This window comes from Sciurus carolinensis, chromosome 7, assembly GCF_902686445.1.
Source record: "Sciurus carolinensis chromosome 7, mSciCar1.2, whole genome shotgun sequence".
Classification (NCBI taxonomy): domain Eukaryota; kingdom Metazoa; phylum Chordata; class Mammalia; order Rodentia; family Sciuridae; genus Sciurus; species Sciurus carolinensis.
The window spans coordinates 146,608,395-146,625,330 of NC_062219.1; positions in this window are offsets into that span (position 1 = coordinate 146,608,395).

Below are 16,936 nucleotides of genomic sequence, written 5' to 3' on the forward strand. Positions count from 1 at the left end.
GTTCACGCCCATTGGACCACGGGCACTTCCAGTGAGTAACAGGAAAACCTCTGCATTACAAGGTGCCGTTTGGAACTCTAAGGCAAGTGCTGTGGAGGCCCAGAGGCTAGTGGTCAGCTCTGCCTCAGGGCCAAGGATAAAGGTGCTCCCGAAGGACCTTTGAGCAAGGTCTTGATTTTTAATGGGAAAAGAATGCGTGTGGACATGACTAGAATGCAGTTTGGTGGGGTGGACAGGCCCCTGCGTGGCCAGCGAGGACTCAGGAGTGATACACAGCCAAGTCACAGTGGTAGGGAACTTGGGTTCTGAGTTTGATTTGGACTTGGTTCCGTGCCTTCAGAGTGAGGAACTTGTGAACCTCAGTTCTTGCACAGAGAACTCCTCACGTGGTACAGAAGAGCAAGGAGAGAAGAGTCAGAGAACTCCACCTTGCTAATGGATCCATGTAAAAAGAGTAAGTGTCAATGATATTCGCCAAATGATACTGTTATTTTGTGTGCATGAATGAATATGTAACAATGAATCCCACCATTATGTGTAACTATAAAACAACAATAAAAAACACAGGGATAAAAGGCAAGAGTCGAGATTTCAGAAGTGAGATCAGCAATCTGCAACAGGTGAGTCATAAAAATTCTGTTTCTCTCGGGTGCAGTGGCACATGCCTGTAATCCCAGCAGCTCCCAGCGGCTCAGGAGGCTGAGGCAGGAGGATCAAGAGTTCAATGCCAGCCTCAGCAAAAGCAAGGCACTAAGCAACTCATTGAGACCCTGTCTCTAAATAAAATACAAAATAGGGCTTGGGATGTGGCTCAGTGATCGAGTGTCTCTGAGTTCAATCCCTGGTACTCACCCCTTCAAAAAAAATTGTTTTTTCTTGGAAGAGAGTCTTGAACAGAGGGACCAATAGAGGAGCAAGCCATGGGAGTAGGAAGAAAGTTGCACTTGGTTTTGGATATGATACTTGGTTGTGGGCAAGCTTAGAGTCAGTCAGAAACCTGGGCCAGAACTTACAGAGTCTGAGAAAGACAGGAAACCAGCTGGTGGCCATCGCATTTAACTGACATGTGAAGACATGACAATGTTAGATGTCTACAGGGGGCAGTTCAGGGGGAAAGGGTGGAGCAAGAGATGGATCCTGAAGTGAGCTGTGTCTCAAGTGGAGGCCAGACTGAAGGCATCTGAGGAAGAAGCGATACAGAGGGACAATTGAAGAGAGGAAGCTAAGTCGGGAGACGGCACTAAGAGGCTGGTGGGCTACATCAGTCAGCAGCAGGCGCGAGGAGTCTGAGGAAGCCATAAAATGTCATGTGCGAGGCCCAGGGCCCACCTGTGGGCGCATCCTCAGAAGAGGGGTTGCCAGATGGCCGCCAGCTGAGTGTGAGTGGAGGGAAGGAGTCAGAGGCCACAAGTGGAGAGGGTGGCACCACAGCGGGGCCCAGCAGGAGAAGCGCGGGGAAGGCACTCGGGGCGTGGAGGAGGGTGGACAGGTTCCCGGGCAGCACTGGAGAGCCCGGCTCTGAGCCGGAGAGGCTGGAGCCCGAAGCTGCTCTGCCAGAGACGATCGCAGGACCCGCGCAGAAGCCCCCCGTCTTTCCATTCAGGGTTGCAAACTTAGCGGTGCAGCTAGAAACGTCCCCACCCACCCACCTGCTCCAGGACATCTGCTCTCTGCCACCCTGTCACAGGATGGCAAGCTCAGCACCATGCTGGTAAACTCCGGGAGTCATCCCTTAACTGCCACTGAACACCAAGGATCAGACACTTGCGGGAGGCACACGTGGATAAACACGAACACTGCCAAGAAAAAAAAAAAAAGAGTGCTCTGTGGAACCGGAGTTGGCAGAAACTTCCAGACGCGCACTGGAAGTGCACGAACCGGGGGTCCCTGCATGCGTGCCACAGGAGGGCTGCCGGGTGCTCACCGGTTAGAGTGCAGAACAAACAAGAGGCCTGGGACTTAATGAGATTTAATAAGCAATGAAAATAGATCCTGAGTGGGGTTTGCACCGCCAGATTCAAGACAGGGCGGCCATTTCTGTCTTCATTACTCATTGCACGTTCAATGCCTTCTCGGGACATCTTAGAACATTCATGAACACTTGTGCTCACATTTGTATGAACTGCAAGTTATTAAAGCATGAACCCCGTGCCTCTTAAGCACAAACCTATGTCAGGACCACACAAACTGCAGATTAACACACCTGCCTGTTGCCTAAAGAAAAAAAATACGCTTCAAGCGAAAGCTAAACATCTGTTGTTCATAAAGCTTGCCGTAGTGCTAAGGGGCAGAAAAACCTTAAGGGGCTATTCTAGTCAAAAAGAATACCTATGCATGTTTGTGGAACAAAAAAATAATAGTACTCAGACCAAAACCAGCACGCATGTGCAGCATTCTTATGTGAAGGAATACAGGTGAATTGGGGGACACTTTCTGAAGGAGATCACTTTGTCTTGACATAAGCACAGAATTTGATTGACAGAAAGGAAAAGAAAGCTTGAGAAAGTGGAAGAAGCCCTCGTTCAAGAGTGAAGTGCACCCAACCAGGGGGAAAGAGACCCAGCCGGTTCATAAAGACGCGCACCTGCTGGGACCAGGTCTCAAGTCAGGTCCGGTGCGTGTGGCAAGTTATAAGAAGAGGTTTGGGTTTTTGGTTGTGTTGTTGTTGAACGTTGGTTTACAGTAAGTTCTTTGTTCATGTAATGCATTGATTCGTTAATGTGGGTGTTGATTTATTAATTCATCAAATAGTCATCATCACCCAATATCCATGAGGATCTGTGATCGGACGAGGGCAGTCAGTGTCCTCAACCAGGGGCATGTTGTCCCCCGGAGGCGCCAAGCAATGTCTGGAGACCTTTTCTAATTGTCACATTGGCCCGTGGCCTGGACGCCGCTGGCCTTTAGTGAGCACGGCAGGGAGGCTGCCAGACATCCTTCCGGGCACAGGAAAACCCCCCTCAGCGAAGAATCTGCTGCTGTGGAGAAACCCAGGTGGAGGGTCTGGGTGTCTGAGCCGAGTCCCCGCCCTCTGGAGCACCAAGCGGAGCTCAGACTCGAGGAGCCACCCCAGCTCCACGTTCCACGGCTGAAGCAGGTCCTGGGCACCTGGAAGAGCAGAGGGTGCCCTGAACTTTGGGGTTGAGAGACTTCCTGAAGAAAGTCACGTTGGAGAAGCGTCTTGAAGATGAGCCCGAGTGTGCCGGGCAGGAAAGGTGTGGAAGGAGGGCGTCCACCAACCTGGATACCGGGGAGCCAGCGGGTGGCTCGGCGTGACTGAAGCATGGGGTGTGGGTGGAGGGGAAGGGGTGCATGGTTGGAGAGCAGGCTGACAATTTAGGCTGGGAGCTTATCCAGAAAGGGGTCACAGGCCCTGCCAGCCCCTGCCCCCAGCCCCCTGATAAGAAGGTTGGTATCTGCTGTGGTTTGGGCAAGTGACCCCCAAAGGCCCATGTGAAGAAGGCTTGGTCCCCCGCTGCAGTGGAGGACCCTTTAAGAGGTGGGGCCTACTGGGGGAGAACTAGGTCACTGCGAGTGCCCTTGAAGAGGATACTGGGACCCCAGCCCCTTTCTCTCTCTTTGCTTCCTGGCCACCTTGAGATGACAGCCATCCTCTCCTGCCGTGGTGTCCTATGCTGCCACAGGACCAAAGCCACAGGACCAAGTGACCAAGGACAGAAAGTTCTGAAACTGAGTCAAAATAAACCTTTCCTCTTTCTAAGTTGCTTTATCTCTGATAATTTGTTGCAGCATGGAAAGCTGACTAATGCAGTGTGTGGAAATGTTGTGAGAGGGCATCAAGAACTGGCTGGGTCCCGCAGTTCTGTTCACGTGCCTCTTGCCTAGAGATCTGACTTTCCCGTCTGGGCTCTGGTAAGCGTGTGTCCTCTGAGCTTTTAGTAAAGGCAATAGCAAAATGATACCCTTGCTAATAATTTGCCCTAGAGATGGAAGCTGTCAGGTAATCATCCAGAATTTAAAAGCTCATCTCCATATTCCTTCAGATGAAGTAAACGGCAGGATAAAAAAATAGCACAGCTTATTAGTAACATCTTGCCCATTTTTCCCTAAATGGTTAGAACACACTGCCTTTCCCCTGCTCTTTATTAAAGCTGTCTATTTTTCAGTTCTAAATCCTAGGAGGATTTTCCCCCATGAATTTAACATGACGGAGGAAATTTGCTCCGGGGTAAAACTTGGCTGCAAATTATCTGAGATAGGCTTCTTAATAAAAAAAAGACCAAAAATGAATCATAGCCTTTTAGTAGTTTCAAACGCAGAGTTACCCTTCTCCTTCACCCCAGTGTCATGATTATTCATAATGGAAATGGGCCAGCTTTATAAAACGATTTCATGCAACAAACGTCCTTTGTGTTCAGCGTTGGAAGCTGGTGCCACTGTGGGCCAGGAGAGTCTGCAAGAGAGACGGAGTCGGAGGCTGCAGAGAAGAGTGGAGCTGCCACTGCTGAGCTTCCTAAGAGGCCACCGCCTCACAGGGACGGGCTCACAGGTGGTGGGCGCACAGGACCCTCAGTGCCAGGCAGCACCTTCTGAAACGGCACTCGGTTACCTGCTCCAGCCCGGGTCCTTGCAAACGCACACCTTGGTCTTGCAGTTATGCGTTCAACCCAAAGCAAATGCAGCCTGTGCAGAGGAACCCAAGCGCACCATCCTCCTTTCCGGGGCCTCTCTTCTGCTCCCCCTCTCTGCAGGGAGAAGTTGAGGCATAGCCCCTGCCCTCTTGCCGTGGGGATCGTGACCCTCCCCCGTGGCAGTACACTCAGCCCTGGTGTCTGAGGGAATTGGGTTCAGGACCTTCATGCAAAATGCCCAGTGCCCCCTGTCAAATGGCACCGTGTTTGATCATGATGCATGCACATCTCCCGGGTGCTGTAAATCATCTCTAGATGACTTAGCACACCGGACAATGTAAGTTCTGTGTAAACAGTGGCTCTGCTGCATTGCTTTAGGGAATAATGACAAGAAAACGTCACTAAGCGTCCAATACAGATGCATCTTTTTTTTTCCCAGAAAAATTCTCCATCTGTAGGTCGGGTGACGAGTTGGTTGAATCCTCAGGTGCGGCACCTGGAAGGACAGCTGTACTTGATTCCAAAACGCCTTTCCCGTTTCACACTACTTCTGTTTAGGGTTCCTTTTCCTCTTGAGAAACAAGAGGTGGCCCCTTTCCATCTGATAATCAACCTAAACTTACACCAGCACTGAGGGAGCAGGCAGGGTCCCTCGCGGGAAGCCCTCGGGACTTGGCGGGAGTGGGGTCACACCCTCTCACGACATTCCTATGCAGTAGGTTCCTCTTGACCTCTTTCCATGGATGAGGACCCCAGGCACAGAGAGCTGAAGTGACCTGGCCAAGGTCACAGAGCTGGAGCCGGGAGCCAGCTCAAGGGGGCTCAGCACTGCTTCTCAGTGACAGCCTGCATGTGGCCTTCCATGGTTCATATTCAAACCTCAGTTTCAAACCCCAGCCCGAGTGCCACGGTGTTTATTTTTGCTTTGTGTTTTAAGGAGTGTGGGAACCTCTCTCCACCAGCGCCCTGGATGTCGAGGCCGCGGCCTCCGCTGACGCTCCCTCGCGCTGCCCGGCTCCAGGCCACCTCTCCCAGGCAGCCCAAGTGCACAGCACAAGGTCCTTGAACGACACACCCTTTTAACTTCCAGTGTTTCTCAGGAAATAAGCCTTCAACACCCAGCGAGTAGACATACAGGTAGAGCCAAACGGGATTACTGATTACCGTCTGGATTGCCAGAGCTGTTTTTGACTAAAGGACCGAGAGGAACAACAGAAGGATCTAAGTCTTCACAAGCCTTTGCACTTTCAAAGTATCACCGTGAACCCTCTTTTCTTTGCCGGCCCTGCTCACAGGCTTCGAATTTCCACCACTAAGCCCCGGGCAGAGAACAAGAGCTGGCTGGGGACTGGTCAGGCCTCCAAGTGGGCAGAGAACCCACGCTCACCCTCATCCTGCGCGTGCCCAAGGGCAGCCCTGTTCCAGACCCACACCTCCCGGGAAACCGACCAAAATACCCAAGACAACTCCACAAAGCTTTCCTGAGAAATGGAGATGTCACTCGAGACTTGGAGGAAAGACAGAAAATTTTGCATTATGCACGTGGTGTCACAAGAACCTCTGAAAACACACTGCTAAGGGGGTCTCCTTAAGGGGTCCGCTTCTGTTCTTTCTTTCTAGACCCCATAAACACCAACAAAGACGGGGGCAGGGGAATGAACCTCGTGACCGTAGGGAAGAAAAATGTGGGAGAAGAGCTGGAGGGGAGAAATATTTTTCCGTAAATGCAGGAGAGCCAAATATCTTCGGTGGCTATTAGCATAGGGGAAGTCAGTGAAATAAACTTGTGAAATTAAATTCCTTGCTGCCTCTCGTCTCTTTAGAACTCTGTGTTACTCACAGACCATGAGGGTAAATTGCAATGTCACGACATCGAAGGTGGTGGGATTCACTCCTTTCCAAAACTTCTCTGTCTACCGCGCAATTTGTCAAAAGAAGACACAATCCTTGCCTCTTCATGTAAAAACCTCTCTGACACTTAATGCAAGAATTTGATCATTGTCTTAGTTCATTTTCTGTTGCTATAACAAATTACCTGAAACTAGTAAGTTATAAAGTATAGAGGTGTATTTGGCTCATGGTTCTGGAGGCTGGAAAGTCCAAAAGTAGGGTGGTAGCATCTGTTCAGCATCTGGTGAGGGCCTTGCGCGGCATGATCATGTGACCTGACAGAGCTAGCTGCAGGCTTGGGTCTCTCCCTCTTCTTACAAAGTACTAATGCCATCATGGGGGTCCCACCCACACGACATCACCTAATCCTGATCACCCCCAAAGGCCCCACCTCCAAGCACCACTAGCATACAATTTGGGAGATTAAATCGGCAACACATGAAATTTTTTTTGGGGGGGGTGGGGGGACACACATTTAGCGCATTGCAGTTTTCAATAAAAATCAAGTTTGGAGGCTCCCAAGTTGCTCAACTGCAGCTATAAAAAGAAGCAGCTGTGAACCCGTCAAGAGTCTCAGTTTACTGCCCTTGAACTTGAAGATCAGTGGCCTAGGAGTGAAGAACTGATCACATTTGCATGCAAATGTCTAGGGACAGCAGATGCAGCTTGTTATCCTGAGTAATCTGAGTCGCAAGGCAATGCCACCTGTTCCTTAACAAAAATCAAAGCCTCTTCTTGCCTCAGTGCCACTGGGTACCAGCCACAAGGGCCAGCACCACCCCTACACCTGGAGCAGGCATCCACCACCAGCATCGCCATCTGTAAACACAGCTGCTCTGCTCTGGGCCCAAGAAAACACTCCTGGCTTATTTGGTTCTCTTACAGGAAGGATTCTTAATTTTACTGATTTCCTTCCTAATTAGATTTAGCATTTAAGATTGCCCATTAGCCCAGGGTTTTCCTGTAGAGTCCATTCTCCGTCACGCCTGCCTGGCTCGTAGTGCCACAGCTGTGTGATCGACAGCCCTCGCCCAAAACAGTAACGTCAGCTGCACGCGGAGTTCCCCAGCCTGGTGGGCAGAACCCTCGTCACTACGACAGAGTCTAGCAGAGAGCATTCAAAAGTCATTTGTTCCCAGCAGCTCAGGAGGCTGAGGCAGGAGGCTCAGGAGTTCAAAACCAGCCTCAACAATGAAGAGAGGCCCTAAGCAACTTAGAGAGACCCTTTCTTTAAATAAGGCATCAAAAGGGCTGGGAAGGGGGGGGGGGGGCTGGAGAGATAGCTCACTTGGTAGGGTGCTTGCCTTGTAAGCACCGAGCCCTGGGTTCCATCCCCAGCACCGCAAAAAAAAAGGGCTGGGGATGTGGCTCAGTGAGTAAGCACTCCTGGGTTCAATCCCTGGTACCAAAAAAAGACATTTGTTGAATGACCAAATGACTCGTGGGCGCCTGGGAGCCCCCGATGGCCTTGCTTACCTTCCCATCACCCCAGAGGCCGGCGAGGTTCTTCACAGGAGCTTCTTGAACGCAGCCAGGTTGCAGAGCCCGCCCGCAGGTTTGGGCTGTGTGCATCTCTGCTTGGAATAGATGCGGCTCTAACTGCCAATCACACAGCTGTGGCACGGCAAACCAGGCAGACACGGTGGAGAATGAGGCTCTTACAGGGAAGCTCCAGGTTAATGTGCAACCCTAATTGCTAAATCTAATTAAGAAGGAAATCAGTTAAATTAAGAATCCTTCTTGCAAGAGAACCAACTTTTTCATTCCTCATGTGTTTTTATCAACTTCCTCAAAGTCCAAGGCAAGACAGCAGGACAGCAAGGGGATTTTCTTGGGCCAAAAACTATGCCCCAGTGACTCCAGACACCCAGGAGAGAGAGACAGACTCCTCGGTCAGTAGGTCGCTCTGTTTGCTGCACGCGCTTGGAGGAAGCAGCCACGGCCCAACCCGAGCTCCTGAGGATCTCGGCCGCAGGGGCTGGGCCCGCAGGCTTGGATCCTTGCCAACAAGCTCCCAGTTTGGAGGGCTGAGCCTCCTAATTGGGCAGAAGGACAGTCATCCCTCCGAAGCAAGTGACAGAGGGGCACCGCACAAGTCACCCCTTGCAGAAGCAGTTCCTTGGATGGCCCTCGGTCATGTGGTCTGAGCGACCCACATTCACTTAGTGTTTGAGATTTCTGTTGTGTCCACATCGCCTTCAGGGACACCCCAAACGTGGCAGGCTCCTCCTTGCTTTCCCGAGGAACACAGAAAATATGTGAATTGAAATAAAGAGACGATGGTATGAATATTCATCACAATTGGCATATGTAATATGCAATGTGTGCACATGCATTTATATTTATATATATACATATACATACATATATATAGAGAGAGAGAACATTTATTTAAGAGGTAGAGTGGTAACTTTAGCATCAGCCTCGTCAGGATTCAAGTGAGGCAATACCATTAAATGTGTAAATTGGGGCGAGTCCTATAAGATATTAGACTTTGACTTCCTTGTCTATGAAATAGGGATGAAGCAATATCCATTCACAGTTATTTTGCAAAGATTAAATAAGCTAATGCTTTCAAAGCACTCAGTACTGTACCTAGAAAAAAGAGCAACCACCCTGTGTTGAATGCCTAAATTAATAAACTGCCAGGCACCCTCCAAACCACGGGCCCAGACCCACTCCATCCGTGAGACAATGGGACTTATTCTTATCCCCAGAACAACCGGGTCCCGAGGCTACTGTCACAGCTGCACTGGTTGCGCACTGTACAACCCAAGGAGGCACCATTCAAAGTTCACGCCTCAAGGATTTGTGTATTAACTCTTCCAATTTTATGGCACATTAGAACAATATCTCATTAGATGGAAATAAAGCAACAGGACGAGGGGGAGACTCTTTCCACTCTGCACAAAGGCACTCTACGGGCAAGCGCTGGCCCTGGGCACCGAAGACAGGCCTTGGCGCCAGCTCCCTGGAAGAAAGCTACCGGGTTGGATGGCTTGTTCGGCCACATTGGGCTCATTCACGGGGCACAAACACTGTGGTATTGTTGAGTCGGCTTGGAAAGCCACTCTTGCTGGACAGCATTTTGGGTGTGTAAATGTCAGCGACTGCGTTCGCTGTCCCCGTTATAACCCTTATTTTATTTCACTCTATCCTTCCTTGTGTCCAGTCTGCTGTGTTTGAACGCGGAGGCCAGGCCAGCCTCTAAAGTGGCTCAGTGTGTCCACCTGCGGGGACGAAGATCCAAAGGCAGCCACTGGTCCTGCCTGGACCTGGGCCCTCTGCCCGTCTGCCTCTGTCCTTGCCACGTACCTGCACGGAGGGCCTGGCTGCCGCGCCTGGCCACCGAGGATCAATGAGGTGGGCAGGCGGGGTAAGGCCAGGTGACCCTGGGGACCCCACCAGCCATCGGGCCAGACCCGGGGCCGCGCTCGGGTGGCTGCTCCTGGAAACCGCAGCTGGTGGGGGGTCAGATGGACAGCAGGTCTGGGGCTGGGGTGGGATCACGCCACCCCGACCCCCGTGGCTCCAACCTGGGCTTCCCTGGGCAGGTGGCCTGGTCACTCTCCTCTCGTGTTCCCAGGGCAAAGGGTAAGATGCCCCACGTTGGACCCACAAGAGTGGATCCATGCTGGGGGCTCCAGCCCCACCCACTTCCATGACCCAGGCGTCTCCATCTTGACCACAGAGGCACCGACCGGTCACACCATCCCACGCACCGTCGACGCCCACAGAGCCACACGCCAGTCAACATCACGAGCAGGGTGAAGAGGGAGGTCACCGCAGACCCCGCCGGTCGCCCACACGTAGCCCTCCCCCTCCTCTGCTTCTTCTGCAACAAAATCCTGATGTATTCAGGCATCTATCCAATTTAGGGGAGGCCGGACCCTCCCAGCCTCATGGAGATGCGTCTCCATGAATCTAAACTAATTGGTAATCTGATTCTTCTTGTCACTGACTGGGTTTAAAATGGCATTTGATAACATGCTAACCAATTCAAGATGTGGGGGGTCTGAAAGCTTCTGCTCTGGTTGTTTTCTCTTTTAAAGGGCTCGCAGAAACTCACATGCCATCCGCTTCACTGGCTTTGGGTATTTTTGTAAGCATGCGATGCCTGGAGCCGCTGCAGCAATCTTGTGAGAAAAAGGGGAATGGACACACACAGAGGATGGACAATCTGCTGGGTGGGAAGCTTAAGGCCATCCTGAGAGCACCGAGAAGGAATTCGCTTCATCCTGCAGTCCCTCGCCCACCTCCTGATTAGTCAGGGAGCCAGTACGTTTGTTTCCATTGTTGAAGCTGCTGCACTTGATTTTCTTATTACCTCCAGCCCAAAGCATCATGGTTAGCGAATTGTCCCCTGCTGCTGGGTGTGAGGCCGCCTCTCTGTAGGGCGTCTCCAGCAGTAGACACACCTGTGACCCATCGACCCATCGCAAGTTTTGCTTTGTTGTGCTGGAAACTTGAGCCGGTGATGCCCTTAATGCTTTCAACATCTGTCTTAGTTTTGATTCAATGATATTTTATCACAAAAATTCCTTTTTTTCTCCTCTATCTGCCTTCTTTCCTGTCGGATGTCAAGATTCAAATTTTAGCTCATTGTGTGTGTAGTCTTTCTTTCTTTCTTTCTCTCTTTCTCTCTCTCTGTCTCTCTCTCTCTCTTCTTTATTTTCTTAACTGGGGATTGAACCCAGGGGCATTTTACCACTGAACTACATTCCCAGCCCTTTTTATTTTTTTTATTTTGAGACAGGGTTTACTAAGTTGCTGAGGCTGGCCTCAAACTCGTGATCCTCCTGACTCAGCCTCCCAAGTCCCTGGGATTACGGGCAAGCGTACCATTCCAGCATATCTGTACCTTCTTGCTGAGTCTGGTCTCGATGAAACTTTCTGATGATGTTTTCACTCTCTTTATCTGTTGAAAGGTTCATCTTTCTTTAGTATCTGTCTTCATCCTTTCCCTCTTTTCTTGATCTTACATAAAATCGAGGTTGTCCACTCGACATTAGAATCGTTGTTAATGAAACCATCTCTCAGTCCTTTGTGCCTTTAAAACAATCACTGTATCATTGCTTTGTTATTGTTTTGATTTTTCATGCTGTGCTCTTGGTGGCAAATGCCAGCCTGAGATGTCCCGTGTCACTGCATGTCCCTATCGCTACTGAATTCTTATCAGATAGGACGTCTTTCTCCTCTGTGAGCTCAGGTTTGCACGTCTCCCCGTTGGTCACTGGAAAGAGCTCCTCCCCAGCCTCCAACCCCACAACTGTAAGATAAACGTTCCGACCCTGGCGCCTGGCAGGCAGCGAGCCAGGCAGGCAATACATCAAGAGCCAACGTTGATCGGAACTTGACCCTTTTCATTTCTCTCTCCCTAAAATGCCTAACAGAGTAATTTGTTGAGTAGATGCTCAATAACTTAAATTGTTTTGAATTCAATCAAATTGAACTTTTATAGTGGTTTTCAGAGGGAGCACAGGTGACATGCGTGGATGCGGCTGCTCCGGAGCACCTGGGAAAGGAGTTCTAAGTGTAAGTTAACTAATCGCTTCGATATCCAGCGTTTGACCCTAATGATGAAAGGCTTGGAGATGTCAGGAGATGGCCATGTCCACCTTCTTCTTAGTCCTCCTCGCCTGGACCAAAAGAAAAAAAGACTACATTAAGATTCTCAAAATGTATCAGTATCATATTTTCTATTGTTTGAGGATAACATACAGCTTTTTCAGATCTTATATTCATTCTTTTTATTGTCAATCCTGAGTTTCCAACAGTGGTGACAGATTTCATTTCATTCATTCAAACCTTCATTCATTCAGTCAACAAACCTTTGCTGATTGTCCCCTGGAGACTGAGCACTGTTCTGGGAGCGCAGGATGTACCAGTGAACAAAACCATCAGTGCTGACACTTAGGTGCTAGTTCAGAAGACACTAGGATGTCCTAAGTCCACAAACTTGGGAGAAGTGGTTCTCTAATATGGCTGGGAAGGGGCATTGAGGTGCTATCTGAGCTGGGTCTCATTTTAAAAGAAGGGTTTTTTTTGTTTGTTTGTTTGTTTTTGTTTTGTTTTGTTTTGCTTTTTTATCTTTGGACAGTCTTCAGCTATTCACTTGCTTTGTTCTCTAGCAGAAGTCCCTTGCGCGAAAGACTGAGGTCTAGCGATGTGATACTGGGAAAGTCCTAACCTTTCCCTGAGTCTCGCTTCTTGTGATGGGAAGAAAGGAGGTTGGAGACCCAGAGGAGTCCTGTGGAGTTCTGAAATGATAATGTTCTCATGGAACACGTGAAAGAAATCCCTCTAGCGACAGCCACTGCTGACACTCCGGACAGCTCTCCCTTTGTTTTAAGACCTAAGTGGTCCACACTCTCCTGCAGAGCACATCTATTGAATTACTGTTTGGTAAATTCTTTTATTTATTTATTTATTTAATACCTTTATTTTTATGTGGTGCTGAGGATCGAACCCAGGACCTCACGCATGCGAGGCGTGAGCATGCTACCACTGAGCCACAACCACAGTCCTGTTTCCTAAATTCTTTACAAAGAGATTGCCGCGATCCTGGCACTGCCTTGAATCAGGGAACGTGATCCGGACAGGCGCGAGGGTACAGAGTGACCAGAGACATCTATCAGACTTACATTGTCAATAAAGAAAAGAAAAGTGGCACCTGAGGGGTCCTGACCTACAGTATTAGGAAAAGTTCAGGAAACGTGGGAGAGAAGTAAGACAAATAAATCCTGGGCTCTCTGCAGAGTGCAGGACCTACCGGCGCAACACCCAGTGAAATGTTTGAAGAAACCTCCTGATCACAGACCTTTGGGGCTTGTTTTAAGGGGAACTTTATGGAGAGGAGGATGTCCATCTCACAACACCCAGGGCTGCTGACTAAGGCCAGATCTCATTACCTCCTGGTTAACAATTCCCATTTTAGAATGGAAGAGCCAGACTCACTGGCCATCCCGTGTTCAGGCTTGAAGAGAAGTAAAATGCTATTTTTATCTAACACAAAGTCAAGCAGGAAAATTCTCTCTGGAGAATGGAAGGTGTTGGAGACTCTATTGTAGTTCCTGTCTGCAAATGTGCAAAAGAAACATCCTGGGGAAAATGTTCTGGAAAGTAGCCTTTTAAATGTTAAACCACTGCTCTTTGGAAGCCAAGATAAAGAGCTTTGTCCCCGGAGCTATTTCTCTGTTCCCTTCTCCTGAGCTAAACCTCCTGTGTAATCACTTTTTTGTTCTGCAGAGAAATTGCTGTTGCCTTGTGTGGGTATTCAGAGGTGCACTGAGTCAAATTTGGCCTTTGGAAAGCAATCTGGGTAATGACTGCCTACAATGACATAAATGTTTAGATAATAACTAGCTTTTAATTGAATTCAGTAGAGTGGGAGCAAAACTTAGCACATTCTTACCAATGCCTCTGCTTCTAAGTGTTTGCCCGGGCTTCTGGGTAACCTCAGAACCTGGAAGTAATATTGGGAGCATTGTAAGAACCTAAAAAATATTTATTATATGACTACAGGAAGGAAGGAATGGATGCCTAATGAGTGTGCTTGAACTGATCCTAAAACAGGTTTTTTCTCTTTAGAAATTCAGTGTCATTATTTTTGAAATATATTTCCAAAGTATATTAATACTGAAGAGTATCTCACAACAGAAAGCAATAGAAACCGTGCCTCCTTCTTTACTGCTCCTCCTTCGGAAATAAATTTATGATGCATGACTCTCCAGAAACAAAGGCAGCCAGGATCGAAGTACTGATGGGTTTTTGTTTTGTTTTGTTGCTTCCTAAGCTGCCTTGAATTCAGAATAAGGCGGCCGTTGGCTGGATCTCACCACACCTGAAGCACGTGTGTAGTAACTTCCTGTCTCTTGTGTCCTCCAGTCTCTGCATTCACCAATTCGTCCTCTGAGTGGCACTCTGGAGGCAAAGGTCTCAGTGAGCCAGTCGAGACCTTCAGCCAAGCAGGACCTGGAGAACGCGGCAGGGTGCCAACTTGCCAACCCTGGAGGGAGGAGAGCTTGGACCGTGTGATTTCCGGGTCAGGGTCAGGGGTGCTGACCACCAAGGAGGAGCACGCCCTGGGCACCCACTGAGCGGGTAAAGGAGAGGCTCTGCAGGCAACCCTTCCTCAGTTCCTTTGCTGATTGACAGTTCGGAGGCCCCTGGGTTTCCCTGAAGAGCCCGCAGAGGGTGGGAAAGTGTGTGGAAAGGGTTGGGAGTGCGACTTCTCCTCAGGACACTCCTTATCTATCCACTTCTTGCTGGTACAAAATCTCCAGCTGCAAAATCTGAGGATGACCTCTGTGCCCCATCACAAGTAGACCCCCCAGAGGGCTGAGGTGACCTTGGCACCACACAGGCAATTATTAAAAAAAAAAAAAAACTATTACTTAAATTATGAAACAAGTCAACAAAATTCACAGAAAATAATGAGAAACCTGTGTGCCAAACACCAGGAGTAAACAGAACTTTTTGTTTTTCTTCTTTTAAGAAATAAAGTTTTGTAGACTTTGAAGACCTCCCTCAATTTAAGAAACTGCACAGCTATCTCATTGTGATTTCTTTTACAAACTGTTTTGATTTTAATCACAAGCAATTCCAAAATAACGAAAAAATGGAAAATAATACAATGAATATCTACATACCCATCATGAAGATTATTTGTTTAAATATTGTACTAAATTATTAAACAGTACTAATGATTAAATTATTGTGGAAAATTTCAGACATAAAAAACTAGGAAAAATAGCATAACCAGCTCCATATATCCATTACCCAACTTCAACAATTATTAAGTCATGGCCAATCTTGTTTTAGCTATAATATACTTAAAAATAATGTTAATATTAATGTAATTCTTTTTTCCATCATTATTATGTATAATTGTATATAATTACACATATAATAATTAGATACATTTGTAATTAGTATTTCATATATATATATATATATACATAGATATGATTAGGTATTTCATAAGGACAAGAATTTCTAAAAACTTAACTGAAAAGTCATTATCATTCTTTTTTTTTTTTTTTTTTGGTGCTGAGGATTGAATCCAGGTATCTTCAACCACTGAGCCACATCCCCAGACCTTTATACATTTTATTTAGAGACAGGGTCTTACTAGGTTTCTTAGGGCCTTGCTAAGTTGCTAAGACTGGCTTTGAACTCACAATCCTCCAGCCTTAACTTCCCAAGCCACTGGAATTGCAAGTATTATCATTCTTAAATATCACAAAAATTACTAATATTAACCTGTATCTAGCCAGTGCTCAAGTTTACAAATGTCAATATAAAATCAATTTCTTACAGTTCTTGTGTTTAAATCAGGATTTAAATAACGTCATATGCTATTGATTTCATATGCCTGCAGACAGAGATAGTTTTGCTTCTTTATTTCCGGTTTTCATCCTTCTAATTGCTTTTTCTTGTCTAATCGCATTGGCTATTACCTCTAGCTCAGAGTTAAATAGTAGGATAGGGCATCCTTGTGTTGCTTCTCACTTTAATGGACAGTCTCTTATATTATCACATTACCTATGAAGCTGGCTTTTGAGCTGAAATGTGTACATGCATACGTATCTCTACATCTACATACATGTACTGCATAATCCCATTTCAGTCAACAGCAGATCAGAGAAGATGGTTTATATACCACATATTCATACAGGTATGAACTCGCTATGCTGCTCACACAATGACACAGTCAACTGACACCTAATTTCTAAATGCAACTCTGTCATCAAGTGCTGTATAATCCCCGTGTCCACTGATTCTCCCTCCATGGATCCAACCAGCTACAGATCAAAAATATTCATAAAAATGTTTGCACTGAATGCACACAGATACTTGTCTTGTCATCATTCCCTAAACAATACAGTATAACGAGTACTTATGTAGCATCTACATTGTGTTGAGTATTATAAATCATCTAGGGATGAGTTAAAGTATACAGGTGGCTATGCACAGGGTATTTGCAAATGCAGTACCATGTAAGGGTCTTGAACATTTTATATAAGGGTCCTGGAACCAAACCCCTATGGATACCAAGAGATGACAGCATAAATACAAAATATGAAATTTGCATATATATTTATACTACAGAGTATTAAATGATGTATAAAATTATATATAAGTTAAAGAAGATGGTCATCAAGCTATATCTGATTGAATGCTTTTAACATAAATGAATGCTAACTTTGTGAAATGCCCATCTGCCTCTGCAGAGATGGTTGCATGATCCTTCTTTAGTTCTCTTACTAAGAAGGATCATATTATGGAATTTTCTATTAATGAATCACCCTTGCTTTCTTAGACTAAATCCTGCTCAAGACATGGTTTTTAATGAGATGCTATGTTGCATGCTTTAACATTTTATCTGAGATTTTTGCAGCGGTCTTTCTAAGTGATGATGGTCTCAAGTTTTCCATTTAATGCAATCTAGT